Source organism: Adiantum capillus-veneris, chromosome 4 (assembly GCF_014529385.1).
Source record: "Adiantum capillus-veneris isolate H3 chromosome 4, ASM1452938v2, whole genome shotgun sequence".
Taxonomy (NCBI): Eukaryota; Viridiplantae; Streptophyta; class Polypodiopsida; order Polypodiales; family Pteridaceae; genus Adiantum; species Adiantum capillus-veneris.
This window is the reverse complement of record NC_140934.1, coordinates 161,346,696-161,374,654: the sequence shown is the minus strand read 5'-3', so window position 1 is coordinate 161,374,654 and position 27,959 is coordinate 161,346,696. Positions and strand designations below refer to the sequence as shown.

Below are 27,959 nucleotides of genomic sequence, written 5' to 3'. Positions count from 1 at the left end.
GCCAACATTGAGGGTGATATCCTCCTACCGTTGTTGTTCACATAGCGTGGATGTCACACGATCTTCGACCCTATGAGAGATTACCTCTTGTACTTGAGTTTTGAACTCCTTTGTGATGGTCGTCTCTACTTCTTCCTTGGCCTTCGTGAATTTGATTTCTATCTGTTTCAACTCCTCCTCCTTCCCATTCTCTATTGTGGCAAGCCGGGCTTCGAAAGCAGAAAGCCTTTGTTTCAGCTCATCATTCTCCTTGCAGAGGATTTCGACTTCGATTTGAAGGCAGGTGATGTTGTCTACCTTCGGAGAGCTTACCCCGAGACGAGGCCCGAGTAGTCATGAATGTTGAGATGCTTAGGTCGGAAAGACCGACCTTCGAACGTCACAGGGGAAAACCCTTCTTGAAACAGGGCAAAACCCTTCTTGAAAACATGGCCGACCTTTTGATAAGGGCAAAACCCTTCATGAGAACAGGGCCGACCTTCTGATAAGGGCAAAACCTGTCATAATAATCAATATCTAATTCTCCTAAATGATTTTCTCATGTTAAAGTGATCATTTAATATGGGGAAGTGCCAGGGGAGAAAAAACTATAATATTGGTTAAGCTAGCAGACCGGCCACAAAGGATCCAAAGGAGGGAAAATAGGGATCCAAAGGGGGGGGCATCTGCAAAAGAGCAATGTGCAACAATGGGCTTAAAAGACCCTAAGGTTCAGCCCATTAAGACTTCCAAAATGATAAGGTTCCAAAATTCAAAGGTTGTGTCCAAAGGTTAAATCTTAGAAAATTTGGATGCTTTGTGTGTGTGTAAAAAAGTCTTCCCAAGTCCCTACATAGGAGGGGGAGAGCCCAAGATGAGAGAGAAACACCCACACACACTCACAAGCTTCATTTGTATACAAGGGGAAAGAGGGACACATGTCAGCTCCCTAGGCCAGATGCCCACAAGGTGTACTCAAATCCTATTGGATGGCCATGGAGGTGGACCAATAAGAATTAGGTTAGAGTAAATCTAGTTTAATTAATTTAAAAACACTTAATAAAAGAACCAATAGGAATTAAGCTCTCTAGAAGACTATTGGATAGTCTCCCAAGGGGTCCAATGAGCATTCAGCAGCCCAATGGCTAGCCTGATTCCTATTGGTCAGGAAGCAAAGGGGTCCAATGAGAGTTTAGTTGAATTAATTAACTACCTAAAGCTCTCACAAAAAGGGAAAGGGGGACACATGTCAAAAGGCTATCACTTATGCTGCTTAATTTTCATTGGCTAGGCCTGGGGAGGTCCAATAAGGCTATAGCATGAGCAATTAGCAAGTGGGGTCGACCAAGAGAGAGAGGGGGCTGATTTTCTAAAGGCATTATTCACTTACTCACACAATCAATGTGTGAAGCAAGAAGACTCTCTTTCTCCTTCTCAAGCTTTACTGGAAAGCTTACCACCTACTCCAAGCTTGTGAGAACGGAGGCCTACACCAACAACTTTGTGATGCAAATCCAACCAAGAGCCAAGCTTCAATGCATGCTCGTCTCCTCTACCATGCTAATTACTAAGCTAAGCTATTCTAATATGAGTGATTATGTGAGGAGATGTACATCTTTCTCGTAAGACTACTCCTTCTTCCTCTTCATACCCCGCTAGCTCTCACCATCTTTGAAGGTGTGTGAGGTCTTGGGTCTAAGACCGTGAGGGAATTGATGTTGTGTTTGATAAGTGTTTTGCTTAGTGCTTGAAGTTTCCATCTTCAGTGCACTAGCTAGTATTGACGGAACACAAAGAATTGTATTGTAAAATGTCTCTCTTGATGGGAGAAACCACAATACAAAGCCTTTTGGAGGGGGGACCGGATCCATGAAAATCCGGTCCTCAACTGTTGTCAATTGCTTAATTTCTCTCCCTTTTGAAGTATTGTTCATGCTATCTAACTAGGTGTTATACTTTTTGTTGCTCTTTCCACCCAAACACTCTTGTTATTCTCATTAGGAATCTATTCTAATGAAATGCTCACTATGTTCATGCTATATTACGCTACACACAAGTTACTAGGCCATTAAATGTTACATTGGTATCAGAGCACAAGGTTTCTCTTTTCTTTCTCAAGAAGGGAGGTCCTCAAGCTAGCTATAAATGGTTGGTATTATTAATTGCATGTGAGTAAGTAGAATAGGGATTTTTCAGCCTTGCAATGCGCCTGCCTTTGTGCAGTTAACGGGGCATCACCATCGAGAGCTATGGTCTTAATAGTGGATTCCTACGGGGCTTGCCTACGGCTTAACCACTATTGAGCTATTAGAAGCTTGACAGGAGCCGGTGCTATTTTGGGGTCGAATGACCCTCTCTTCTATTCCTTGCAATTAATGGTATTTGAGCCACACGTATAGTAGCTTGAGTGCTTTTTCTAAAGGGGTAAAGAGGAGTAGCAACCAGGGCTTGAAGTGCCAAAGTACACCTAAAAGTTTTAGAATGGTTGACAATAGTAATGAGAGTGAAATTAATGTTGATCACTTTGATTCTGCTAATGAGTAGGCTACTAATGATGCCCCGATGCTTGTTACCTATCTTGTTTCTAGTCTTCAACAAGCCATGGGCAATGCATCCCTCCAAAGTGAAGTGCAACGGCAGCTTTGTGCTCATGGGATTTTCCAAGCTCCCCACCATGATAGAGAGCACCTAGTAAGCCTCCTTGCAAAACGTCCAAAAGAGGCCTCTCTCCGATTCAGGAAGAAGAAGAGGATCCATATGAAGGGCTAAGAAATTTGCTTCTTGATGACGCATCTCCTTCTCAAAGGAGAATTCAAGAGCCCCCATTGAAGGAACGAGAAATAAGTGAGTCTCCTGCCACCTCGATGGAGATGGCTCCCCGAAGATGGCGGGTTAAACGCTCTCCATCACCTCCAAAACGGAGAAGACCATCACATACTTCTCTACACCCTACTTCAAAGAGGGATGACAAAAAGCAAGAGAAGAAAAAGGCAAGAAAGAGGACACCCTCTTCTCCATCTTCTTCATCCTCTTCCTCTTATGACAGTGATGGTGAAGACAAAGAAGATCAAGGCAAGAAAAAGACGAGAAAGAGGTCACCCTCTTCTCCATCTTCCTCAAATTCTTCACCTTCTGAAGAAAGTGATGGTGCAACCTTTGAACCATCAAAAAGAAGAGGCCATAGGAAATCCTATGCCGCGTGGAAGAGGTCGTCCAAACTCAAGAAGTTCAAAGAAGGAGGGAAGAGTATCTCTTTCCTTACCTACGATGGCACCTTTGGTGCTACGGACAAAGTTTTGGCCTTTATCCAACAGTTCGATGCGGCGTTTGGAGATGAGGTCTTCACGGAGTCCTCTAAGGTATGCCATGTAGCTATGCACTTTCAAAAGTTCGCCAAGCAATGGTGGTCTAGCCTACGGGCCAACGGTGAAGCTCCACGACCATGGAAAGCTTTAAGAGCTTCCATTATGAAGCAGTTTTTGGCCACCGATGCCAAAGACAAAATACTCACCGAATGGTGAAGCTTGAAGCTCTCTCCCTATGAATCCATTCACAAATATGTAGACAAGTTTTGGGACGTACAACTCAAAGCCACTGTCTTCAAAAAGTTGGATTTTGGAGAGCAAAAGCAACAATTTTGTGCGGGCTTAACTGAAGAAATGGCGGAGTACGTCAACAACCAAAGGCCACGCACCATGTCGGCGATTATACACCATACTATGGTGGCTTCTCGAATCAATTTCCAAACAAGGGCTAAAAGAAATTCTAAGCCCACGGAAAACAAGGGTTCCAATGAGCCTAAGAGGAAGGACAATGTCCCAAAGTCTCCTAAGGGCAACTCCAACAAAGCTAAAGAGAAGGGAGTTTACAAAGGCAAAAATAAACTCTCTCTTGAAGAGCTTGAGCGTTATTGCAAGGATAACCGATGTTTCAAGTGCGGTGAGCAAGGGCATGTGTATCGCGCTTGTCCCCAAAAGAACACCCACCATGAGCCTCCTAGAGCTACCTTGGTCGAAATCCAAGAAGAGGAAACTGACCACAAAGGATCTCCTCTATGCCATGCTTGGGGAAAGGTAAGAGAACATGATGCTTTTATTCTCTTTGACCCTGGTTCTACTCACAATTTCATATCCACAGAGCTGGCCACCAAGCTAGGCATACAAGCTTACGAGATGGAAGATGTCCTACCCGCAGGCGGTGCTTTCAAGGGGCAAGAAGCTTCAATCACTCCCTTAATCGGGAAATTGAGGCTTCATGTCCAAGGCTATGTGGACAAAGAGGACTTCTTTATCTCTCCTCTCAAGCATGAGGATGTAATCCTAGGGGCACCATGGTTTGACCGCCTGGCTGCCGATGTTAAATTTCCTGAAAGGAGAATCTCCTATAAGTTCAGGGAAAAAGACATGTTTATACATGCTACGGAAATGGGTAACACCATCCCCATTGTACATACACCAGCTTTCAACAAGTCAATAAAGAGCTCTATTTTTGTGTACATGATTTTTGTTAAAGACTCTCAAAATGAACCTAATGTTTTAGCAAAAGAAAATATACACAATCAAAAGGACTTAGAGTTATCCAATTTTCTCAAGGGGTTTCAAGGTGTCTTTATTGATGACATCCCTTGTGAGCTACCTCCTAAACAAGGCAATGATGACCATGCAATTGAACTTCTTCCAGGAAGTTCACCGCCTAACAAACCTCCTTATAGAGTTTCTCAAGCTCAACAAGAGGAGATTATGCGGCAAGTGCATGAGTTAGTGGAGAAGGGCATGGTTAGGCCTAGCTCATCTCCATTTTGTTCTCTTGTGCTACTAGTGCAAAAGAAAGATGGCACATATCGTATGTGTGTCGACTATAGAGCACTAAATAGGATCACTATCAAGAATAGGTTTCCCGTTCCATGGATAGAAGGCCTATTTGATAAGCTACAAGGGTCAACCTACTTCAGTAGGATTGACCTAAAAAGTGGCTATCATCAAATAAGGATAGTTGATCAAGACATTGTAAAGACCGCATTTCGCACTACGTTGGTCTTTATGAATACATTGTCATGCCTTTTGGCTTGACCAATGCACCATCCACATTCAACCGCTTGATGGAGAAGCTATTTAGGCCTCACCGAACCTTTACTGGAGTGTTCTTTGATAATATCACCATCTACTCTAATTCATTAGACGAACACAAGCAACACCTCCAGGTAATATTTCAAGTTTTAAGAGAGAATAAACTTGATTTTTTCTTACAAGAGATTCAGTATTTAGGTCACATTATCTCTCAAGATGGAATCCAAATGGATCCATCAAAATTAGAGGTAATAAAACGATGGCCTAAACCAAGGAATCTTCATGAACTAAGAAGCTTTATAGGTATGTGTGCATACTATAGATGCTTCATAGAAAAGTTCTCACTAATAGTAGGACCAATACATGAACTAACAAAGAAAAACGTTAGGTATACATGGTCTGCCAAGGAGAACAATGCTTTCGAAAAGCTTAAAGAAAAGCTTATCTCTCAACCTGTGCTTACACTACCGGATCTCTCAAAGCCATTTGAGGTCCAATGTGATACTTGTGGTGATTGCCTTGGAGCTGTTTTGCTCCAAGAAGGGCACACCATAGGCTATGAAAGCCGAAGGCTCGATCCAGTTGAGCAAGCTTTAGGCATATATGAAAAGGAACTCCTCGCAATTCTACATGCCTTAGACTCATGGAAGCACTATTTATTGGGACTCCTTTCATTCTGCGAACAGATCACCAAAGTCTTAAGTACTTATGACATAGACCAAGCTCTTCGAAAAACAAATGAGGTGGGCAAATTTTCTTTCGCGATTTCATTTTCATATTGCTCACATTGCTGGCAAGCATAATCAAGTAGCCGATGCACTCTTAAGACGGACAAGAGTGAATGCGGTTTCCATAGCAACTCACAATGATCTATCTTCAATGATAGATGAGTATGCTATTGATCCCGATTTTAGAGATGTGATTTCAGCCCTTGCATTAGGGAAGAAAGAGGAACCATTTACCTTACAAGATGGTTATCTTCTCTATGGAAATAGACTATGCGTTACTAACTCACTCCGTGAGAAAGTAATGTATGAATCTCATGCTCCTCCTTATGTGTTAAGTATGGAGCCTGATTTACCCTTGTAATTTTCTGTGGTAAAAGCGCACATTTGTAAGGCCCCCATTATGAGGAGAAGCCATCGTGCGTGAAGGAAAATCACTCACCGGAAACCAAAATTTTCACGGACAAGAATCAGGGGCAACTTTAAAGGCCTCGGGGGCGGAGGCCCCCGAGACTTTTTTTCGCTGGAATATTCCTTTTCGCCGGAATATTATGGCCGGACGGCGGTCGGAAAGTGGTCGGAAAACAACCGGTCGGTTGGCCGGTGGCCGGTAGTCAATGGCCAATGGCCGGTGGTCGGAAGTCAATGGCCGGTGGCCGGTGGTCGGAAGTCAATGGCCGGTGGCCGGTGGCCGAATTCAATGGCCGGTGGCCGAATTCAAAAGCGGACTTGTCTTCTCAAGGGCGGCCACACATGGGCGGATTGGAAGGTCCGATTTGGACTTATTCCCACAAGGGCGGCTACACATGGCTGTCTCTCATAAGAGAGGGCAGCCCTTTTGGCCTATAAAAGGAGGTCATTTCTACACACATTTCATAGTGTGAAGTTGATGCAACAAGGTGAGTGTGAGGTGGTGAGAGTGAAGCAAGGCGGGAGCTCCATTAAGGGTATAATCCCTTTGTAAATTACTTCTTGTTTTGAAGTACTAAAGCCATTGAGTGGCTGCTTTCCCGTGGACGTAGCCCACATTGGGTGAACCACGTATATCGTGTGTACTCTCTCTCTCTCTCTCTACTCTATAATCTCGTGTATGTAAATCTGTCTCTCTCCATTAATTAATCTACTCAATTATCTATTTAGCTACGCCTTATTTCCTAACAACTGGTATCAGAGCAAGGTTTGCTCGTAGCTAAATTATCTCAAGGAAAGGATTCCTTGAATTGAGTGGGAGTTATGGCGGAGGAAGGGAAGCTCAAGATTGAGAAGTTCAACGGTAAAAACTACCAACATTGGAAGATGCAGATTGAAGACTATCTCTACCAGAAGGACCTCTATTTGCCACTAGGCGGTCTTGCGAAGAAGCCCGCAACAATGGCAGATGAAGCATGGATTGTCCTTGATCGAAAGGCACTGGGAACAATCCGGTTAAGCTTGGCGTCAACGGTGGCCTTCAATGTTTCGGAGATGAAGACCACGGAGGACTTGATGAAGTCACTTGACGACTTCTACGAGAAACCATCGGCATCCAATAAGGTATTTCTTATGAAGCGCTTGTTCAATCTAAAGATGGCAGAGAATGGTTCAGTTGCAGAACACCTAAATGACTTTAACACAAACATAAGTCAACTTCGATCAGTGAAAATCAATTTCGATGACGAAGTGCGAGCTCTCCTTATACTATCATCTCTACCGGATAGTTGGGACAGCCTTGTGATGGCTGTAAGTAATTCTATCTCTGGAACAAATACTCTTAAGTTTGATGATGTTGTGGGTGTTCTCCTAAGCGAGGAAATGCGAAGGAGAAGCACAGGAGAATCATCAAGTGCTGCACTATCAGTGGAAACAAGAGGAAGGCCTAAGGAGAGGTTCAAAAACCAAAAGGGTCGTGATCGCTCAAGACGGAGCAAATCACGAACAAAGTCAGTTCTTGAATGTTGGAACTGCGGCAAGAAGGGCCACGTCAAGAAGGATTGCTGGTCCAAGAAGAAGAAGGAGACAGAGTCTCAAGACAACAAGCCAACATCGGAGGCCAATGTGGCAGGTAAAGTAGAGCAAGATGCTCTAATTCTCTCATTAGACAATGTGTCTAATTCCTGGATAGTAGATTCCGGGGCTTCATTCCATGCGACACCACACAAGCAACATTTCCAAGACTACACCAAAGGTAATTTTGGGTATGTATACTTGGGAGATGATGAAGCTTGTGAGATTGTCAGCAAAGGTACAGTTTCTATCAAAACTGCTAACGGAAATGAATGGAAGCTGAAAGATGTTAGGCATGTTCCTTCTCTTTGCAAAAATTTGATCTCTACAGGACAATTGGACGATGAAGGTCACAATATTACATTCGGAAACAAACGGTGGAAGATCTCAAAGGGATCTTTGGTGGTTGCCAAGGGTGAAAAAGTCAGTACACTTTACTTGTGTGTTGTTAGCATGCAACCTTCAGCTTGTGCAGGAACTACAGAAGTTGACAGTGCGGTGTGGCACTACCGACTTGGGCATATGAGTGCCAAAGGAATGCAAATCCTTCAAACAAAGAAGCTTCTACCAGGTTTGAAAGAAGTGGACTTAGAGTTCTGTGAAGATTGTGTTTATGGTAAACAAAAGAGGGTAAAATTTCAAAAATTAGGAAATGAAAGAAAAAATAAAAAACTTGAGTTGGTTCATTCTGATGTTTGGGGTCCTGCAAGTACACCATCACTTGGTGGCTCATTGTACTATGTAACATTCATAGACGATGCGACTAGAAAAACATGGGTTTATGTCATGAAGAATAAATCCGATGTATTTTCCATATTTCAAAGGTGGAAAGCCTTTGTGGAGAATGAAACAGGTACCAAGGTTAAATGCCTCAGATCCGACAATGGAGGCGAATATTGCAGCCAAGCTTTTGAAAGCTTTTGTGCTAGCAATGGCATTCGGAGGCAAAGGACAACCCCAAGGACACCTCAACAAAATGGGATTTCGGAAAGGATGAACAGGACAATCATGGAACGAGCACGAAGCATGCGGCTACATGCAGGCCTACCGCTTGAGCTTTGGGCGGAAGCTGTAAGTACGTCTGTGTACTTAATCAATCGGTCACCCTCAACGGCATTGGATGGGGGAGTTCCAGAAGAGGCATGGACAGGTAAACCGGTGAATTATGCATTTCTCAAAGTGTTTGGGTGTGAGGCTTTCATGCACATAGATAGAAGCCTAAGATCAAAGTTAGATGCAAAGTCCAAAAAGTGTTTCTTCATTGGCTATGGAGAAGGAGACTTTGGGTATCGCCTATGGAATCCTGAAGATGGTAAAATCTTAAGGAGTAGGGATGTAATTTTTAACGAACAAAATATGTACAAAGATTACTTGGAAAGAAAACAAACAAAAGAAACAGGTGATGAGTACATGGAGCTTGAGGACGGTGAAGACTCAAGGACTGCAAACGGTGACAATGTGCAACAACGTCAACCAAATGAGGAGCCTCAACCTATTCCCCGAAGATCTACAAGAGCAAGTAGACCTCCAGAAAGGTTTGTTCCTTCCTTCAACCATCTCTTGATCTCAGATTCTGGAGAGCCGGAATCATATGAAGAAGCTATGCAACATGAATCCAAAGAAGAATGGACAAAGAGCATGCAAGTGGAGATGGACTCACTACATTACAACCAAACATGGGAGTTGGTTGAGTTGCCTAAAGGTAAGTGGGCACTTCAAAACAAATGGGTGTACAAGATAAAGGAAGAAGAAGGTGGGAAGAAAAGGTACAAGTCTAGGCTTGTGGTAAAAGGTTTTTCTCAAAAGAAAGGTATTGACTTCAATGAAATATTTTCTCCTGTTGTAAAAATGAACTCAATTAGGCTTGTCTTAAGCCTTGTGGCTGCTCATGATCTAAATCTCGAGCAAATGGATGTAAATACGGCATTCCCTCACGGTGACTTAGAGGAGGAAATCTACATGCTTCAACCAAAGGGGTATGAAGTAAAAGGTAAGGAGAAAATGGTTTGCAGATTAAAGAAGAGCTTGTATGGTTTAAAGCAAGCATCAAGACAATGGTACTTGAAGTTTGATCGATGGATGTTGGATCATGGATTCACAAGATGCAACTCGGATCACTGCGTCTACACGAAGAATTCGGGAGATGGGAAATTCATCATCCTAATGTTGTATGTTGATGACATGTTGATTGCAAGTGCTAACATGCAGGACATCAAAGACCTAAAAGAGGAGCTGTCCAAATCTTTTTCAATGAAAGATTTAGGTGCTGCAAAGAGGATACTTGGTATGAAAATATCAAGGGACAGGACGAAGAAAACAATAAAGCTATCTCAAGAAGATTACATCAAGAAGGTACTAGAAAGGTTTGCAATGCAAAATGCAAAACCAGTTTCTACACCTTTGGCTGGTCATTTTAAACTAACAAAGGATATGTGTCCAAAGACACAAGAGGAGATAGCCTATATGTCTAAAGTTCCATATGCTGCAGCGGTAGGTTCTCTAATGTATGCTATGGTCTGGACAAGGCCAGACATTGCACATGCAGTGGGAGTTGTGAGTAGGTTCATGGACAACCCAGGTAAAGAGCATTGGCAAGCTGTGAAGTGGATACTTAGGTATCTAAAAGGGACAACAACAAATGCTTTGTATTTTGGAGGAACTGATATTTTTCTAGAAGGGTATGCTGATGCAGATATGGCAGGTGATAAAGATACTCGAAGGAGCACTACTGGCTATGTGTTCACGGTTGGAGGCACAGCAGTAAGCTGGGCTTCAAAGCTGCAGAAAGTGGTTTCACTTTCTACCACGGAAGCAGAGTATGTAGCAATGACGGAGGCAAGCAAAGAAATTCTGTGGCTTCACAGATTCTTAGAAGAGCTTGGATTCAAACAAGACAATTGTGTCTTGTACAGTGATAGCCAAAGCGCTATCCATCTTGCGAAGAACTCAGCCTTTCATTCAAGGACAAAGCACATTGAGGTGAGATATCACTTCATACGCACTCTTTTGGAAGAGGGACAACTAAAGCTAGGAAAGGTGCATACAAGTGAAAATCCTGCAGACATGTTTACAAAGGTGGTCAACAAGGAGAAGTTGAGCTTTTGCTCATCTTCAATCGGCATTCAAGGATAAGAAGCCAAAATGGAAAGCAGTCACAGGTTTGGTTTGGAGATCAGTCTCCAAGCGGGAGATTGTTAAGTATGGAGCCTGATTTACCCTTGTAATTTTCTGTGGTAAAAGCGCACATTTGTAAGGCCCCCATTATGAGGAGAAGCCATCGTGCGTGAAGGAAAATCACTCACCGGAAACCAAAATTTTCACGGACAAGAATCAGGGGCAACTTTAAAGGCCTCGGGGGCGGAGGCCCCCGAGACTTTTTTTCGCTGGAATATTCCTTTTCGCCGGAATATTATGGCCGGACGGCGGTCGGAAAGTGGTCGGAAAACAACCGGTCGGTTGGCCGGTGGCCGGTAGTCAATGGCCAATGGCCGGTGGTCGGAAGTCAATGGCCGGTGGCCGGTGGCCGAATTCAATGGCCGGTGGCCGAATTCAAAAGCGGACTTGTCTTCTCAAGGGCGGCCACACATGGGCGGATTGGAAGGTCCGATTTGGACTTATTCCCACAAGGGCGGCTACACATGGCTGTCTCTCATAAGAGAGGGCAGCCCTTTTGGCCTATAAAAGGAGGTCATTTCTACACACATTTCATAGTGTGAAGTTGATGCAACAAGGTGAGTGTGAGGTGGTGAGAGTGAAGCAAGGCGGGAGCTCCATTAAGGGTATAATCCCTTTGTAAATTACTTCTTGTTTTGAAGTACTAAAGCCATTGAGTGGCTGCTTTCCCGTGGACGTAGCCCACATTGGGTGAACCACGTATATCGTGTGTACTCTCTCTCTCTCTCTCTACTCTATAATCTCGTGTATGTAAATCTGTCTCTCTCCATTAATTAATCTACTCAATTATCTATTTAGCTACGCCTTATTTCCTAACATTATGCGGGGCATAGAGGGATTCAGCCTACCCTAAAGGGGATTGAAACATATTTCTATTGGCCTACCATGAAAGCAAACATACAAGAGTATGTTTCTAAATGTGTGGTATGCCAAAAGACAAAGTTTGATAGAGGGAAGCAACATGGATTGCTTCAACCCTTGCCAATCCCTAATTCCCCATGGGAGAGCATATCCATGGATTTTATCTTTGGATTGCCTAAGTCTATACATGGGAATACAGGAATATGGACGATAGTAGACAGGTTCGGTAAACAAGCTCTTTTTATACCTGTCAAAAAGACTATCAAAGCCCATCAAATGGCAACCCTCTTCATTTCACAAATCTTCAAGTACCATGGCTTGCCAATGTCCATAGTGTCGGATAGAGATTCTAGAATGACCAGTTCTGGAAGGGTCTCTTTGAGAATTTAGGGACAAGGCTAAACTTCTCTTCGCCCTAACATCCACAAATGGATGGCCAAAGTGAAATAGCTAACCTAACAATTCTTGATCTACTAAAAGCCTATGTAACGGAAGTAGATCAAAGATCCCAATGGGAGAAGTACTTACCCTTAGTGGAGTATGCCTACAATAACATTGTACATACTACCACGGGAAAAGCACCTTTTCAGGTAATTGAGGGAAGATAAAAAAGTTTCTTGCTACTTAAGGTACATGGGAAGATCTTCGCTGCAGATGAGTATAGTAGAGACCTACAAGAATCTTTCCAAAAGATTAAGGATGTTATCTCTATGTCACAGCAAAGGCAAAAGGCTGTTGCTGACAAGCATAGAAGATCCCAAGCCTTTAAAGAAAATGATTGGGTCTTACTCAAATTTCCCAAGGCTCGATTAAGGCACACGACGGGCAAGAATCCTACGGGACACCAAAAGTACTATGCTAAGTTAGCAAAAAGGTACTATGGTCCCTTCCAAATTCTTAGGCCAATCAATGAGGTGGCCTATCAACTCAAGTTGCCCAACCACTGGCTCATACACAATGCTTTCCATGTGAGCCTACTAAAGCCTTACAAAGGAGAGCCACCACAAGAACCAACAATTGAAGACCCACCGGAGATCGAGGACCAAGAAGAGGTGCTGTAGCCCGAGTCCATTCTCCGACATGAAGACAAGGTACTAAGAGGCGGTAAGACTATCCGACGATATCTTATTAAGTTTAAGAATTATCCTTTTGAAGATGCTAGATGGATGCAAGGCATACAATTAAAGGATAACCTAAACCTTGTCAATGCTTCCCAAGAGTAAGCAAATGTACAAATGTTAAAAATGAACAAAGTTTTTTTGTCTTATAAGACTGTCTTTTTCTTTATTGGGCACAAAAATGTAGTGTGCATGCTTAGATCAATTTTGCGGAGACGACGTCTCCCAAACACCAAGTAGAGCTTGTCACTCTACTATGGAAGATTGATAGGACTAATGTGCAGACATGCTTTCGCCAGCTTAGGCTCTCAAGCGCCGAATGGACTAGTCATCCATTCTGGAACGATGTCATGCGGTAACATAGGGATCCTCTACCCGCTAGGAAAAGACTAATGAATATGCTTTATCTTCTCTACCCCATAGTCAAGGACGACTATGATTTCAAGAGAGAGGTAATGTCATAATAATCAATATCTAATTCTCCTAAATGATTTTCTCATGTTAAACTAGTCATTTAATATGGGGAAGTGCCAGGGGAGAAAAAGCTATAATATTGGTTAAGCTAACAGACCGGCCACAATAGGGATCCAAAGGAGGGAAAATAGGGATCCAAAGGGGGGGGGCATCTGCAAAAGAGCAATGTGCAACAATGGGCTTAAAAGACCCTAAGGTTCAGCCCATTAAGACTTCCAAAATGCTAAGGTTCCAAAATTCAAAGGTTGTGTCCAAAGGTCAAAGCATAGAAAATTTGGATGCTTTGTGTGTGTGTACAAAAGTCTTCACAAGTCCCTACATAGGAGGGGGCGAGCCCAAGAAGTAGGGGCTGAGAGAGAAACACCCACACACACTCACAAGCTTCATTGTACACAAGGGGAAAGAGGGACACATGTCAGCTCCCTAGGTTAGATGCCCACAAGGTGTACTCAAATCCTATTGGATGGCCATGGAGGTGGACCAATGAGAATTAGGCTAGAGTAAATCTAGTTTAATAATTTAAAAACACTTAATAGGAATTAAGCTCTCTAGAAGACTATTGGATAGTCTCCCAAGGGGTCCAATGAGCATTCAGCAGCCCAATGGCTAGCCTGATTCCTATTGGCCAGGAGGCAAAGGGGTCCAATGAGAGTTTAGTTGAATTAATTAATTACCTAAAGCTCTCACAAAAAGGGAAAGGGGGACACATGTCAAAAGGCTATCACTTATGCTGCTTAATTTCCATTGGCTAGGCCTGGGGAGGTCTAATAGGGCTGTAGCATGAGCAATTAGCAAGGGGGTTCGACCAAGAGAGAGAGGGGGCTGATTTTCTAAAGGCATTATTCACTTACACACTCACACAATCAATGTGTGAAGCAAGAAGAGTCTCTCTCTCCTTATCAAGCTTTAATGGAAAGCTTACCACCTACTCCAAGCTTGTGAGAAGGGAGGCCTACACCAACAACTCTTAGCTTTGTGATGTAAATCCAACCAAGAGCCAAGCTTCAATGCATGCTCATCTCCTCTACCATGTTAATTACTAAGCTAAGTTATGCTAATATGAGTGATTATATGAGGAGATGTACATCTTTCTCGTAAGACTACTCCTTCTTCCTCTCAATCTACTCTCCTACCCCGCTAGCTCTCACCATCTTCGAAGGTGTGTGAGGTCTTGGGTCTGAGACCGTGAGGGAACTGATGTTGTGTTTGATAAGTGTTTTGCTTAGTGCTTGAAGTTTCCATCTTCATTGCACTAGCTAGTATTGAAGGAACACAAGAATTGTATTGTAAAATGTCTCTCTTGATGGGAGAAATCATGATACAAAGCCTTTTGGAGGGGGGACCGGCTCCATGCAAATCCGGTCCTCAAATGTTGTCAATTGCTTAATTTCTCTCTCTTTTGAAGTATTGTTCATGCTATCTAATAGGTGTTATACTTTTTGTTTCTCTCTCCACCCAAGCACTCTTGTTATTCTCATTAGGAATCTATTCTAATGAAATGCTCACTATGTTCATGCTATCTTCCGCTACACACAAGTTACTAGGCCATTGGATGTTACAAAACCCTTCTTGAAACTTAGGTCGAAGTAGCCTTTTGTTGATAAAGGTCGTGAGACAAAACCCAACGAGCGGGTATTCTAGGATTTCTTGAGGTCGTAGGGCAAGTAGGCCAAACCAGGTCGTCGCACGCCAAGACAGGTCGCGCAGGGCAAAAACAAGTCATGCAGGTTGTGTGCGTATGTCGCACGTGTCAATGCAAGGAACTTGTCGATACACCGTGTACAAGACACAAATGGCTCCAAGCACACAACAAGCCTAAACTGGCAAGCTCAAAGATGGTGTTGGTGTGTCACTCACCGCTCTACGCTTCCTGTCGTGGAGGATTCCTGCCGCGAAGAAGAAGGAGCCGCTGCTTCACCGCGCTCAACCGCTTTGCCGCCGCCGTGCCGTCGTCACAATGCTCGATCGCTCTCTCTCTCTCTCTCTCTCTCTCTCTCTCTCTCTCTCTCTCTCTCTCTCTCTCTCAAACATACACACACACACACACACACACACACACACACACACACACACAAGGAGATGAAGAAGAAGAAGATGGAGATGGAGCAAGAGCACTCTTCTATTGCACAAATGAGAGAATGAGTGAATTTTAGGTTTAGTTGACTTTTATATGAGCTCACCCCATTCACACTTGGGCGCCCATGCTTAGCCAACTAATCCCTTGAATGTTCCAGTTAGAGTGCGCCTCTCATCGGCGATCACTCTTACCCTTTTCCTATTGGACCACAAGCCCGATACCTGACTCTACCAAGTAAATAATACAATCATCCGTCGTAGGTGATAGGGTGTCCGTGAACTGTGAGGGTTAACATGCCCCCCTTCCTGATGTAGATTCCGTCCTCGGAAGCTATTGAGTTGCAACGCGTTCGTCGAGGTGGAAGAGCATTTGAGATGAATGTCCTTAGCCTTCTTCAGTCACTGCAAAATCAAACAACATTGGCACAGTAATTGCATTCTCATATAGAATTAAAAAGCATATGCAGTTGTAGGCAGACAATGTGATTGGTAACATAATTTTAAACCATTTGTCAGCAATAAACATTAAATTGCAATATAATCAAATGCATAAACAAATGTAAAGGTAAAAAATTAAACAAGTCTGGGGTCGCTAATTTAACTATCGGAAGGCACTAGAGATCGACTATTAATACCATGGGTAAGCTTCTTAATTTTCTCTGGTCAATTAAGTTGTTTAATCACGAGAGCCAAGTATTTCATGTTCGAGGGCTGACTAGAGGCTATACCTAGAAGACCTTTGTAGTTAAGCTACAATAAAAGGAATTTCTCATGAAATCATCGCCTGACTGATTACCTTTTCTTTGACCCCCCAAAGTCTTTTCACATTGATTCAATTTTGATGTGTGTGCTTATTTTGTATGCCTTGGGTTTTTTGCTTTTCAAGGAAAAGCGCCCACACTGGGAACCTCTAGGGCTCTAGTACCATAGGGGATACATGTGAGTGAAGAACCAAATCAAGCTGAGATTTCTCTTCCAGCTTAAGATTTTACATTGTGGCACTTTGATTTTTTGTTTGTTCGTTTTCAACATTTTAATTTTGTAACTTTGGGGGGTCATATAACACTGTTACACCTCCCCAGGCTCATCACACTATTAAACTCCCTTTATAATACTTAAGCTAAAGGTCAATAGGGTCAAGCCCACTAGAAAGCCCTAGTACATTTCACACAATGCTGCCTAAATCGGATTAAGAACCTAAGTAACCATTGATTATTAGTAAGGCATTCCCCATGGTATTAAGAGAAGATCTGTAATACCTAACTTGGTCAAACTAGCTTAGTCGGACTGCTTGATTTTTAAATCTAGACAAGTGATTATGACAAAAAATTACATTGAATTTAATGTTTGGTACTAAGCAAATGTGATGAATATTATGCTACCAATCACAATCAAAGCAGACAAACATAGATGCCAAAAAAATAAGGGGCAATGCTAATGGACAAGAAACACCTGTTTGTGTTGATGGTCGCGCTTGATTTAAAGTGTGAGCGAGAGAAAGATTCCATGAAGGTCCAAATCCTACCCACAGTAATTGTTCATGTACAGACTAGGAAACACAAAGAATACCTCTAGGAGGCACATCAATGGGAAAAAAGAACCTTGTTAATCACTCAACTCTAAAACACAGCACTCTTATTGTACTAATCCTACCTACCCTCCATCACTCGCGTGATGAGGATCAAAGATGTTTAATGACATAGGTCTCTGTTTCAGTGTACCGAATGTGAATGTGTAGGTCTGGTCAATGTTTTGACTTTTGTTGTGCATACTTGTTTGCTAATTGCTCTTGCTCTTTATTATTTTTGTTTTTTGTGAGTATAAGGCTATATATATATACATTCCCTAAGATTGGGAGATTAAGAGGTCAGGGAGGAAGGTTGAGAGGGAAGCAAGTGAATGATGACTGTCAGCAAACACTCCCCCCTTCCTTGGGTAGATCATACCGTTTGAAATGAGCTTGTCACCCTTTGAAACCAATTGTTCCAGTTGGAAATAGGTGAGGATTTTTGCCAGTAGTTTTCTATTACCTTAGGTGCCTCATCGAGTTGCAAGGGTGGTAAGGTACTCTCCCAGGATCGAACTTGAAGTGGTTCATCAAGTGATTCTTGAACACTAGGAGGTGTGGATTTCTTTGTAGCTTTATGGAGGTCCACTATTATAGGTGGAGGCTGTGGAGAAGCTTTTACCTCTATAGATGCATTACATGAGGAGCTAGAAGCTTCATGGGACTCCCCTCTTCCTAAGCTAGATGGAACAAATCGTTCTTTCTTTGGTACCCAAACTAGCTTTGGAGCGGGTGTGTAGCATTCTGTGATTTTTTTCTTTCCACGACCATCAATTCGTTTTGAAGTTACAAGATTGGGCTCACATGGGTCAGGTGACAGGTAAGAACACAATCTACGTTTTGGCACCCAGATGTGATCATTTCCTTGATAGTAGCCTTGGGCTTCCAATAGTTTTTTAGGAATCCAACACAACGTTTTTTTACTTTTCTTGGAGCGAGTGGGACGTTTCTTACAAGGCTTTTGTTCTTTAGCACTAGCTATGGTCGCTAAAGAAGCTTTAGGGACCCACTTGTATGTTTTCTTCGTTATATGAGGATGAGTCTTGTCAAAAGCTATATGCATTGCTTGTAGCATATTTAAGGGTACGGGCATTTCATCCCCCTCAGGTGTTACCTAGGTCGTCCCCCTGTTTCCCCAAGTGTCTATGGTTGCTGCTAGGTGGACCCAATCCACATTGTTTGACTCAGTCATCCCAGGTAGTACATCCATATAAGGATAATCTTCCCCAACATCAGTGTCCGCTTTACATGTGTAACAATACTGCAATGGGGCCGAGTGAACTGTGGTGTCAGATCTATGATCAATTTTAAACCTGTTTCCTAGAGGATGTGCTTGACCCATCACAAGATCCACTCGAATGACAGAATCTTGGAACTGCAGGTAGACATGGTTTTTAGACCAATCATGCACCATTTTTGCTTCCCTCATGAAAGGACGTCCTAAGATCATCTCCGATGCCATAGTGTGTTTGGAGAAATCCATAACAATGAAGGTAATCCTTATTTTATGTCCAAATACCTTGATCTTGAGATCTTCTAGCATCCCAATAGGTTTAACAATAGACCCATTGGCCATCTTCACTACTATGATTGTGGTCGCAAGGTGAGGTCTTCCCATAGCTTCCCATCAATTTTTAGTCACAGTGCTAACCCCAGCGCCACCATCAAGGATTCCCTTCACAGTTAATCCCTTAGCAGTGATTGGTATGGTCGCATTGGATTCATCACCCTCAAAGTATTGTCCCAACTTGTTAACAGGTATTTCTATAACAAGGTTCTCATCTAGGTTGGGTTGTGGATCTATGTATTCCTCCTCTATTGGCATCTCCCTAGCTCCATCCATCTGTGCAAATTGTGGTAGCCGAAACTTTAGTTCTCCATTGAGGAAGGCTTGAAGAGCTGAGACTAGCTTAGGATCTTTATATAGTTTGGACATGATGATGGTGGTTCTAACTTCTGAAGACATGAAATCCATCAATTTGGCAATGTTTAACAGCACCTTTTGAACTTCAGTCCCTTGACGTGGGGAAGATGGGATCTCCATTTCTTCGATAGGATCAAGTAGTCCCTCTGTAAACATTCTTTCCATCAAGAAGTGAGTGTGCCCACTTTCCCATGACTTTAAGTCACTTTCTTCTTGGATGACACTAGGTATGGCTAAGGGTCTATGGACTTGGTGAGGTTGTTGTTGCATAGGGAACACGGTGTCTGTAATCTGGATCTGCTTAAGTGCTGGTTCTAGATCCCTTTGGGTATTTTCTACCAAACTCTTAATTGCTTGACTCGCTCAATCTCCTCTGCAGGGTTTGGGTAAGTTCCTATCTTCTTTTTGGATCCTGGCCATTGTGGCTCATGAAGATCTTCCTTGTTGGTTTCTATGTTAGTGGTCGTTTTGGTCTCCATGGTTTCACTTGAATCAGAATCTTCTTCAGCGTCGTTCATATATACAGGGTCGTCACCAGTCCCTATGTTGGTCTTTGAACTGGGGTCTGACTTCGCTACTTTTTGCGATTTCTTTCTTCGTGTTTTCTTCTTTTTCTGAGATTGGGCAATTGATGCCGTGTCTCTTTCCTCAAGAATATAATTTTGTTTTTGGAGCATCGATCGTGTGAGTACGTTTATTGGTACCACATGTGTACTTTGTGATGGCTCCTCGGTAACTTCAATCAAGTTTAATGGCGTGATCTTCGGTGCATTTGGATTATTTGGACATTGGGCAATCGAGAATGATCTATGCCACATCGATTACACATGAGTATCGGCATTGTAGACGTGATCACTTGATTGGTTTGCATTACTGTGGTGTTCTTTTGTAGCCTAATAGAACACTCGGCTACACGATGTGGACCTCCACACTCATAGCATTGAAGAGGTGTTCTCTTAGCGGTGTAATTGATATTTTGGCCTCTTGCAGCAAGAGCAGCTACTTGATATACAGGTTTGACTTGTCCCCAATAGTCCTCCATGTAGTATTGTGGACTTTCTTCAAGCACATCCATCCCATAGTCAATATTAGGATCTATATCTTCCTCACAGCCTTCCAAACAAGAAATAGATGACTCACAACCCACCTAATTCACGGAAGTGATTCTCGGATGTGGTGGTTGCGGTCCTAGCACTAGAGGTGGTAAAGGTGTTGTTTGAACAACATTTTGGGCCCTAGGGACCATGTGTTGTGTTGTTTGTTCAAGAGGTGGGGCCGGCATCAATGTAGGCACTCGAGGTGTGTCTGTCCATACTAAGGTTGGTCTATTGGCCATCGCGCGCTTAAATACTATGTAATCCTTAGCTTGATGACCATATCTTCCACATGCATTGCAGTTCCCATTGAATTTTACTCTAAAAGTAGGGCATTCACTGGTACTATGCGGTCCATAGCATACTGAGCACCATTGCTGCTCCCTTCTTGGATACATATGATTGTTTTGCGGAGCACGATTGTCTCTAAGACTCTCTTGAATAGCCTTGGTGAGATCTGCTAAAGTCATCTCAGATATCTTTGGCTCCTTAGCAATAGGCTTTAGGGTCATTGACTGATGCCCTGATGCTTGCGAGCTAATAGATTTAGTCTCAATAGACACTCTTTCTCCTTGAATCATTAAATTATCCTCCAATTGGATCGCATTGGTGGTGACTGCTTCCCAAGTGCTGATACCTCTAATGACTAGGCCATTGTAGATATCCTCATGTTGTAATCCCCTAATGAATCTATCAAGCGATTGGTTATTGTTGAAGCGCTCATTTGGATTACAACGAGAATTCAAATGCTTCGAGCGACTTATAAAGTCTCTCACCGACTCTCCTTCCTCTCATTGGGCTTTCTGGAGCTGAGAGGCTACACTCCAAAGCACTCCCTCTCGTATACATTCTTTTAAGAACAGTCTCCTAAGAGTAGGGTAAATCGTTTTTTCTTCCACCCTTAGGGTTCTATACCAATCCCCATCCTTTCCACTTCAGGTTAGGCTTAAAGCATTGCTCTTATGTAGGTCATTGTGTTCTCGTAGAGAATCGCATATTTGTTCAAACACTTCGATATGCTTTCTCACATCCCCGTCTCCACTAAATTTTTGTGTGAGCTTGGCTATTTGTACTGCCTTACTTCTAGGCTCTCTTATGTAGGTCATTGTGTTCTCGTAGAGAATCGCATATTTGTTCAAACCCTTCGATATGCTTTCTCACATCCCCGTCTCCACTAAATTTTTATGTGAGCTTGGCTATTTGTACTGCCTTACTTCTAGGCTCTCTATCAGACGTGTTACGCATATTCTCAGCAATAGATCGACCTATAGCTTGAGCAAATGTTGCCAAGTCACCTAAGTGAGCAGGCACCGTGGGTGGAGGTGCTCCAGAGACTACATGTGGAGTAGGTATTGGCATTGGGCTTGGCGCATAGGAAGCCCTTGGGTTCCACGTTGGGTACGATGTTGTGCCATGTGGTGGTCCATAGTTCATATGTGTGGACCTAGGCATAGCAGACATCGGATGTGACATGCTAATGCTAGCCGGTATAGTCCCATGGAAATAAAAACTTGGGTATTGTGGTTGTGGAGCATAGGTTGTTGAAACAATGGGAGGAGTAGAGACTATATGAGTACGAGGACCCATGGGTGTATACGATTGGTACACACTTGTAGGTATTGTTGCAGGCATTGAGCTACCATGTAGCGGTGCTTTACTAACAAATGAGGTCCATGGCGTGTTTCTCGGCATGCCCATCATTGGGGTAGGCATGGTAGCCGTGGTGTCATCAAGGGAAAGATGAGCTAGACTTGGAAAGGTGAAGCTATCACTTGTGGGCTCAGATTGCACCGAGACCCCTGGAGAAACAACATATGGAGGATCCATCGGACTTACCGAGGGAGTCTCCATTTGTGATAAGGTCGGTTGTTTAGCCTTTCCTGTATCCAAGAATCTCATGAGACCCGTTGAAGGCATGTTGATCCCCTTGTTCTGTCTCTCTAACTCAATGACCCTATGGATGACCTCACAAACTCTTTGTTGTTGATCCTCCACACTAGTAGCACCCATTGCGGATTGTATGACATCTAATCAACCCACGTGATAGGTGTGACCTATGTATAGGTCAGTCAGAGTCTCTATTTATAATTCATACTCCCAGTTCTCATTTAAGAACACTCCATCTAGGATTGAGGTGCTAGGGGTGTCCTTTGAGCTAGATGCAATGTTGCTTTCTAGGGGTTGCCCTTTAGCAGTTGCTAAGTCAGGAGCACTTGATTGCTCTCTTAGCAAGGATATTGAAATAGGGGCTTTCGCTTTTAACTCTCTTCATTGCTCCGCCTTACGTAAGCTCTCGACTTCCTTTCTCCTCACAACAAGGATATATCGCTCAACCTCTTGCACTTCAGCAAGGCTTCTACCATCGGGTAATATGACCTCGAAGGGAAATAACTCTGAAGAGTCAGGAGGTGCAGTGAATGAAGTATTCACGTGCACATTCTCTAACAGTATAGGGTCTACGTTGGTCACGAATGGAGAATTTACTTCCCCACCCCCTCATTTACATCATTAGCCCCATGTTCGGAGCGAGTGGCTCTACTAAAGGTTTCCTTCAGGTAGCTAAGCACGCTTGGCCCGGACCGCGGGCCCATGGCATGCATGTCTTAGCTTGAGCTATTGGGATTAGGCATTGGGAAACCCTCCATGACATCATAGTCAGAGGAAGAGTCACTAGCCGCTATGTTCGAGTCTTGGTTTGTACTACCTTGGGTCCCCGCCGAGGGCCCGGAACCTAAAGTAGGTGGATATTGAGAACTCGCGTAAGTCGAAATTCTCTCTAGTTGCTCTGTCTCTAGCACACGACCAGAGCGTAGATGCATGTGCCTTTGGCACCCTACAAGCGTTGGCGAATAACCTCGAAGGTTAACCACTTACTTTTTTAAGCGTCCGTTTTCACTCGTGTTTTTTATGTTTTTAATGTTTTTTAATGGTTGACTTTTTTTATTAAAGTGTGTGATAGCTCGAAACGAGTGTATCACTTAGAGGGTCGCTGTGTGCTTTACAGCACAATTTTCGGGCATCTAAAGTTCCGTTGGTCCTCAAAAAATCGATTTTTAGCTACGTGTGAAGCTAAAATTCATTTTTTTAAAAGGCGACTGAGGCCTAGGCCTGAGCATGAGCTTGGGCTTGGGTCTAGGAGATATTCCCGATCTCGGTCCTACCTTTAATTTTATTTTATTTTTATTTTTTTAATTTTTTTTTTAGTTTAGTTTTTTTTTTTTAAAGGATAAGGTCGTCGCGGCCTGTGTGAGAGCACACACACACTCTATCTACCTACTTCTAGCTAATACACCTACTGTTACACACTAACACACTCTATTAACTCTCACACATCTACTTCCTACTTACTGTACACAGAAAACTAACAACCTTAGTACATAGAGAATAAACACGGTACCTTTGAAAACTCCATTAACAAAGAAAACTAACAACCTTAATACACAAAGAATAAACACAGTACCTTTGAAAACTCCATTAACAAAAAAAATACACAATACAACACCAAATCCTTCTTCTCAACACACGCACTCCTTCCTTACATTTCCTACAATTGAAATTACACCACAAAAGAAGCACAGAGTGCCATTCAAGCTTAGTGTATGGCAATCCCCGGCAACGGCACCAAAAATGTACGCGTATGTCGCATGTGTCAATGCAAGGAACTTGTCGATACATCATGTACAAGCCACAAATGGCTCCAAGCACACAACAAGCCTAAATTAGCAAGCTCAAAGATGGCGTTGGTGTGTCACTCACAGCTCTACGCTTCCTATCGTGGAGGATTCCTCGCAGCAAAGAAGAAGGAGCCGCCGCTTCACCGCGCTCAACCAAAGCTTCGCCGCCGCCGTATCGTCGTCGCAATGCTCGATCGCACTCTCTCTCTCTCTCTCTCTCTCTCTCTCTCTCTCTCTCTCTCTCTCTCTCTCTCTCTCTGCTCTCTCTCTCTCTCTCTCACGCATACACACACACACAAGGAGATGAAGAAGAAGAAGATGGAGATGGAGCAAGAGCACTCTTCTATTGCACAAATGAGAGAATGAGTGAATTTTAGGTTTAGTTGACTTTTATATGAGCTCACCCCATTCACACTTGGGCGCCCATGCTTAGCCAACTAATCCCTTGAATGTTCCAGTTAGAGTGCGCCTCTCATCGGCGATCACTCTTACCATTTTCCTATTGGACCGACAAGCCCGGTACCTGACTCTACCAACAAGTAAATAGTACAATCATCCATCATAGGTGATAGGGTGTCCGTGAGCCGTGAGGGTTAACACAGGTCGTCGCAGAGCCGAAACCAGGTCGCGCACGACAGAGCCGAAACCAGGTCGTTACAGGAGTTTTTGGGTTCAATGGGGGGCGAGCTATGGCTTAACGCCCCCCCACAGGGAAGCCCCTTGCCCAAGGGGAGGCCCGGGGGGGGGGGGGGGGGGGAGAAGGAGCGGCTAGGGTTGTGGAGAGAGAGAGAGAGAGAGAGAGAGAGAGAGAGAGAGAGAGAGAGAGAGAGAGAGAGAGAGAGATGTTGAAATGTTATATTAACGTCTTCAAAAGGCCATAGTGACCTATGAGACCAGAAAGTTATAAGGTGGTGGATTTGATACAAAGTCAGAGTAACAAAATAACAACAGTACAAAACAAAGATATATACTATGGGATCCTCGACTAGTCGATGTGAACTAAGCAAAAATGGGCGACTTGCTGGGATAGCTGAATCACAGGAGATCTAGCATCGGTCGTTGGCGGATCTCATCAATATCCTCCATGGTTAGTAGTCTGACCGGCCGTCGTGCATGCGTGGCCAGAGTGCTCCAAATCTTCTAACGTAGCCTCCGTCGATGTTGTGTAGTCCTCCGCAGTCGTGGGCACTTGGATTTCCCCAGTTCAGTTGCTCGGTCGATCAGTGTGCCTCTGGTGTGAGACGAGGGGGAGCTCCGCTGTGGGAGTGGCTCTTGCGGTTGTCCCGTGTCTGCTCTGAAGAAGTCTGTGATCCGTCTTTGAGACTGGCTAGCCTCACCACTCATCAGGCTATCTCTGTGTTTGCGTAGCTCGAGCAAGAACAAACCCAGGCATCTCTGATCCTCGTATCCCATGACTCTTGAGAGTGGTCCAAAACCCTCTCTGAACAAGCAGTGGAAGCGGCCTCGTATCTTGTAGTAGACGGGGCAACGACATGTATAATGCAGCTCTGTCTCAGGCTCCATGCCACACAAGGGGCATGTCCTGGACTCTGCTGGTACTCCGCTATATCTCCCAGTCTCAATCCCCAGCTGGTGAGAAGATGTGCGTAACTAGCCAATAGCACATTGTATCCCATGAGACAAGTGGGTGTCCATGTATCTGGGTCTCGTCACAAAACCATCCTCCGTAAGCTGGAGAAGGTGGTCTCTGTAGAAAGCCATCTTCGTGCCCAATTCTTGTGCTGGTTGTATCCATGTCCTCCTGGTGTCTAGCCGGGTCAGGTCTTGGCGGATGAGCTTGGTGAGCACTGACTATGCAAGAGTGAGAGAATGGTGCATCCAATGCGTAATAAAATGGTGGCAGCATGTCTATGTTGAACCCATGCGCCTGAAACCATGATGCCATCTCCCCACACCAACATGTTGTATCTCCTTGTATGGCTAACTGTCGAGAGGACTCAAGTGCTATGCGAGCATATCTGTCTCTAGGAAGTTCCCATGTGCGGTTTATGAAGGAGACTGATCTGGTGAGTGCCTCCACCACTAGTGGGGAGGGGGCGCTAGCTCTGCTTGGATAATGGCCCGTGGTACTGATGCCTTGGCTCTAATCAGCCACGAGATCATAGAGACGTGAGGTTTCTCCATGTTCCCCCATCCATCTCTGCGACCCGGCCTCTCGTGGTGATCCAATGAAGGTCCCCATATCTCAGCTCCATAGAGCAATCTGAAGCCACCAAAGTGTCAAAGAGCCAGAGCTTCGTCCGGGGCTCCTGAAATTGAACCTGCGAACACATCTTCTCTAATCTACCCAATGCCACGTGGGCTCTAGTCAGTCTGGTCTCTGCTACTCTTCTGAGTGAGAATGCAGGTCCGCTAAAAACCACTCCAAGGTAAGTGTAAGCATATGTGTACTCCACAGTCTCCTGGCCGTATGTGAATGTAGGTGCTGACCCCCTTGATCCACTGTGGGGTGGTATTAAACACCATAACCTTGGTTTTACCAAGGTTGACAGACAAACCACTTTCGTGGGCAAACCTATGCAAAGCATCCAATTGACGTTGCATTCCCTCTAGAGATTCGGAGATCAACACTTTATCATTAGCATATAACAAAAGTGGAATCCATGTACCTGCCAACTGTGCACCTCTATCACCATCGCTCTCAATGTAGTCAGAAACCTCATCCACATACATACCAAAAAGACTAGGAGAGAGCGGGCAGCCCTGCTTCACCCCAATAGTGGAGTGAACCGGTGTAGAAAGTCCCTCAGGGGTGTGTACACGCCCTACTACTGATCTGTACAATGCCATGATCCCCCAAATGAGCTCTGTGGGTACTCCCATTTCTTGTAATCTGCGCATCAATCTAGCTCTGGGTACTGTGTCAAAAGCTTTGCGGAAGTTCACAAAGCTACAATAGATCCGTCTCCCATGAGATCTGCCCTCCTCGATGATGGCCCTGAGTGTCAAGATATGGTCAAGAGTAGAGAAGCCTCTCATGAGCCATGCCTACCCAGCTGCACGCATTCCTTCCCTCTCTTCCCATCTACTCAGCTGTTGCTCAAGAATGGATGCATACAACCGTGCCAGTGTGTGTCCAATCATGATAGTGCGATAATTCCCAGGCTCCATGGGGTCTCTTGACTTGAAGATAGGTACGATCGTAGATAGGCTCCAAGTGTCCGGTAGGCCCTCACACATGCCACGGTTAAACATAACTGCTAGAAGCTCTGCTAGTAGGTCTTTGGCATGCATGAAATGCTCAACGACTAAGCCATCATGATCATATGCTCTCCCAGTCCTCATCCTGTCAATAGCTTTCTTCACCATCTTAGCGGTGAAAAAAGCACATGTGTGTGGGCATGGATTAGGGGGGTTGGGAAGGGGCGGCTGTCCAGGTACTGTGTACAAAGATGATGCGTACTGACCCCAGGTCTCTGTGGAGAAAATAGCAGGGGGGGGAGACTGCTCATGAAAGAGCCGCCACGCCTCACGCGAGTCCTGACTCAAGAATAGCTGGTATAGATCCTGCTCGAGTCTAGCCAAAAAAGCCCTCTTCTTCCGCCGCACCAGGCGTCGGAAGTCAATCTGTGACTGTCTGTGAGTGACGTCCCCCAAAAGCACCTCCCTCTGAAGTCTGGCTCTAGTCTGGCGGCACTCCTCATCGTACCAATTGTTCTGAGGCATGCTCCCTAATTGGCATCTCTGTTGAGGCTGGGTTTGTGGGTATGCCTCTCCTGCTGCATCATGTAATGTCTGTGTCAATATAGTAGTTAGCTCCTCCAGAGGTCGCCCTGGGTCCTCAGTGCATAGGCGTCTGTAGATCCCGTCTATGTATACAGAATCCGTCTCCTGTGTGAAGGTGTAGCGAGTAGGGGCTGCTACCCGTGGCCTGTGTGCTACACTGAACTGGAAGGAGATGGTCATCGACACCAGAGCATGATCTATTGCCACCCCGACCGGTCTGGGCCCAGCTGTGAGATCATGGATACTAGAGATGAGATTCAGTCGTGCCATGACATAGTCCACTGTGCTGGCTCCATGTCTATGTGGGAAGCATGTAAAACCTCTCGCAGCAGGAAATCTCTATAGGCCATTCAAGATGGCCAATCCATGTGCGGTGCCCATGTCTATCAGGTGTCGCCCATACTCAGTATATTCCACATCGTGTGATAGTCTGGACAAGCCCGTCTCTACAACATCTATGTCTCTTAGCATCTCCTCTGAAGTATCATAAAACACTG

At 44.2% G+C, this 27,959-nt stretch overlaps 1 pseudogene; it reads right to left on the bottom strand.

The window, feature by feature from the left end:
• Window positions 1-24: 24 nt before the first annotated feature.
• On the bottom strand, window positions 25-27,933 carry LOC147460257 (uncharacterized; annotated as a pseudogene).
• Between the last annotated feature and the right edge of the window lie 26 nt (window positions 27,934-27,959).